This window comes from Ascidia mentula (assembly GCF_947561715.1).
Source record: "Ascidia mentula chromosome 2 unlocalized genomic scaffold, kaAscMent1.1 SUPER_2_unloc_2, whole genome shotgun sequence".
Classification (NCBI taxonomy): Eukaryota; Metazoa; Chordata; class Ascidiacea; order Phlebobranchia; family Ascidiidae; genus Ascidia; species Ascidia mentula.
This window is the reverse complement of record NW_028113665.1, coordinates 22,501-25,000: the sequence shown is the minus strand read 5'-3', so window position 1 is coordinate 25,000 and position 2,500 is coordinate 22,501. Positions and strand designations below refer to the sequence as shown.

Sequence of the window (2,500 nt, the reverse complement as noted above, 5' to 3'; positions counted from 1 at the left end):
GACGAGATCGGCCGGTGATGCGGCCGTCCAGAGAGACGGCATCTCACCTCCGCCGGACCGCGCCGACATTCACTTTCACTGCGCCCATGGGTTTCGCACTGCCCCGTGGCTCGCGCGCACGTTAGACTCCTTGGTCCGTGTTTCAAGACGGGTCGGGAAGGTGGCTGACGTTAGCCGCGGACCCCGTGCGTCTCGCGCGGCGCTGCCCACCCGCAACCGACACGCCGCAACTGGGCACTGAGCACAGTCCCCAACCGGCGACGCACCGGCTCGGACGGGACGCCCGGCCCACGAAGGGCAGACGCGGCGATCCCTCCTCGCCCGGGCGACGGGCCGACGTGTCCGCGCGCCTATAACACCCACCCGGGGGCGGGCTACCTTGCGCGCGGCCTTCTCGCCGCCTCCCAGACGGTCGCGGCCTTCGCACGGCGCTAGTGCGCTGGAGCTGCTCGGAGGACAGCGCGAACGACGGGCCGCAAGGCTCCGCACGCCCACACGCTCCGCTCGGCTTCAGCTGAAAGCGTCGCGCGACTCGACAGGCCCTCCCGTTTGCCTCTCGACGGTTTCACGTACTCTTTAACTCTCTCTTCAAAGTGCTTTTCAACTTTCCCTCACGGTACTTGTTCGCTATCGGTCTCGCGACAGTATTTAGCCTTAGATGGAGTTTACCACCCGCTTTGGGCTGCATTCCCAAACAACCCGACTCTGGGAAGACGCAGAGCGCGCGCCCTCGCCGCCACCATGGGCCTGACACCCGCACCGGGACGAGGCCTCGATCAGAAGGACGCGGGCGGCGAACGACGTACGCGCAGCGAATTCCTTACGCCACAATTCCACGCGCCGCAGAGGCGCGCGGATTCGGCGATGGGCACTTCCCACTTCACTCGCCGTTACTGGGGGAATCCTCGTTAGTTTCTTTTCCTCCGCTTAGTAATATGCTTAAATTCAGCGGGTAGCCTCGTCCGACCTCAGGCCGATAATCCAGTGCCTCGTTTGCGAGAGACACGCGCGCGCCACCGAAGCTCGTGCGAGCGCCGCGCCCGAACGCGAGCCGTGCTGCTCCGGGCCGGGATCCTCTTCGAGGCCGACTCGTAACGAGACGCACGCCGCGTTCGGTTTCGCGCGCTGACACTGCGTTCGTGCTGTCCTGGGCGGGACGACCGTGGCAACGGCCGACACCGCACCGGCCCGACGCGTCGCCGCGCGGGAACGTTACAACGCGACCCTGAGGCGGGCGTGGCGCCGGGATTGACCCGGTGCCGCAATTTGCGTTCAGAACGTCGATGCTCAATGTGTCCTGCAATTCACATTAATTCACGCAGCTAGCTGCGTCCTTCATCGACTCGCGAGCCGAGTGATCCACCGCCAAGAGCCCTCCGTGACTTCGTCAGTTGGACAAGCGCGACCCAGCCGGATTGCACAGTCGAAAAAGCGGTGGCCGAGCGGTCGCCAGCCGTAGGCGACGCATGAAGCCAGCCTGGCACATGGCCACGGCACTCGGCGCAGAACGAAACAGGGTGACCGAAGTGCAATCGCGTGCGCCTCAACAGCGACGAAGGGCGTGCGCGGCCGCCAAGATACGGAGCCTTCTCCACCTGTCGAACGCACGACCACTCGATCGGCGATCGGCCGGTAATGATCCTTCCGCAGGTTCACCTACGGAAACCTTGTTACGACTTTTACTTCCTCTAAATGATCAAGTTAGATCGTCTTCTCGGACGCCGGCGCGGCCGTTGCCGAACGCGCCAGGTCCAATCGGAGGACCTCACTAAACCATTCAATCGGTAGTAGCGACGGGCGGTGTGTACAAAGGGCAGGGACGTAATCAACGCGAGCTGATGACTCGCGCTTACTGGGCATTCCTCGTTCAAGGGAAACAATTGCAATTCCCTATCCCTAGCACGACCGGGGTTCAGCGGGTTACCCGGACCTTCCGGCCTAGGCGGCGACACGCTGATCCGGTCAGTGTAGCGCGCGTGCGGCCCCGAACATCTAAGGGCATCACAGACCTGTTATTGCTCAATCTCGTGTGGCTAAGCGCCACTAGTCCCTCTAAGAAGTTCAACGCCGACCGATAGGGTCGCGTAACTAGTTAGCAAGCCAGAGTCTCGTTCGTTATCGGAATTAACCAGACAAATCGCTCCACCAACTAAGAACGGCCATGCACCACCACCCACAGAATCAAGAAAGAGCTCTCAATCTGTCAATCCTCACTGTGTCCGGGCCGGGTGAGATTCCCCGTGTTGAGTCAAATTAAGCCGCAGGCTCCACGCCTGGTGGTGCCCTTCCGTCAATTCCTTTAAGTTTCAGCTTTGCAACCATACTTCCCCCGGAACCCAAAGACTTTGGTTTCCCGCAAGCTGCCGGAGGGGTCGTCAAAGTAACGCCCCCCGATCGCTGGTTGGCATCGTTTATAGTCAGAACTAGGACGGTATCTGATCGTCTTCGAACCTCTGACTTTCGCTCTTGATTAAAGAAAACATTCTTGGCAAATGCTTTC

At 61.3% G+C, this 2,500-nt stretch overlaps 3 non-coding genes across 3 annotated transcripts in view; all 3 read right to left on the bottom strand.

Annotated features, from left to right (window-relative positions):
- LOC145915627 (large subunit ribosomal RNA) overlaps window positions 1-976 on the bottom strand; it is a 3,686-nt gene extending 2,710 nt beyond the window's left edge. The window contains exon 1 of the ribosomal RNA XR_014403987.1: window positions 1-976. This exon is cut by the window's left edge and continues 2,710 nt beyond it. This is a non-coding gene — a ribosomal RNA (large subunit ribosomal RNA).
- A 244-nt stretch (window positions 977-1,220) lies between these two features.
- Window positions 1,221-1,374, bottom strand: LOC145915714 (5.8S ribosomal RNA). Its single transcript, XR_014404047.1, has one exon. It is a non-coding gene; the product is annotated as a 5.8S ribosomal RNA (ribosomal RNA).
- Window positions 1,375-1,633: 259 nt separating this feature from the next.
- Window positions 1,634-2,500, bottom strand: part of LOC145915522 (small subunit ribosomal RNA) — a 1,824-nt gene continuing 957 nt past the window's right edge. Inside the window, exon 1 of the ribosomal RNA XR_014403890.1 lies at window positions 1,634-2,500. This exon is cut by the window's right edge and continues 957 nt beyond it. This is a non-coding gene — a ribosomal RNA (small subunit ribosomal RNA).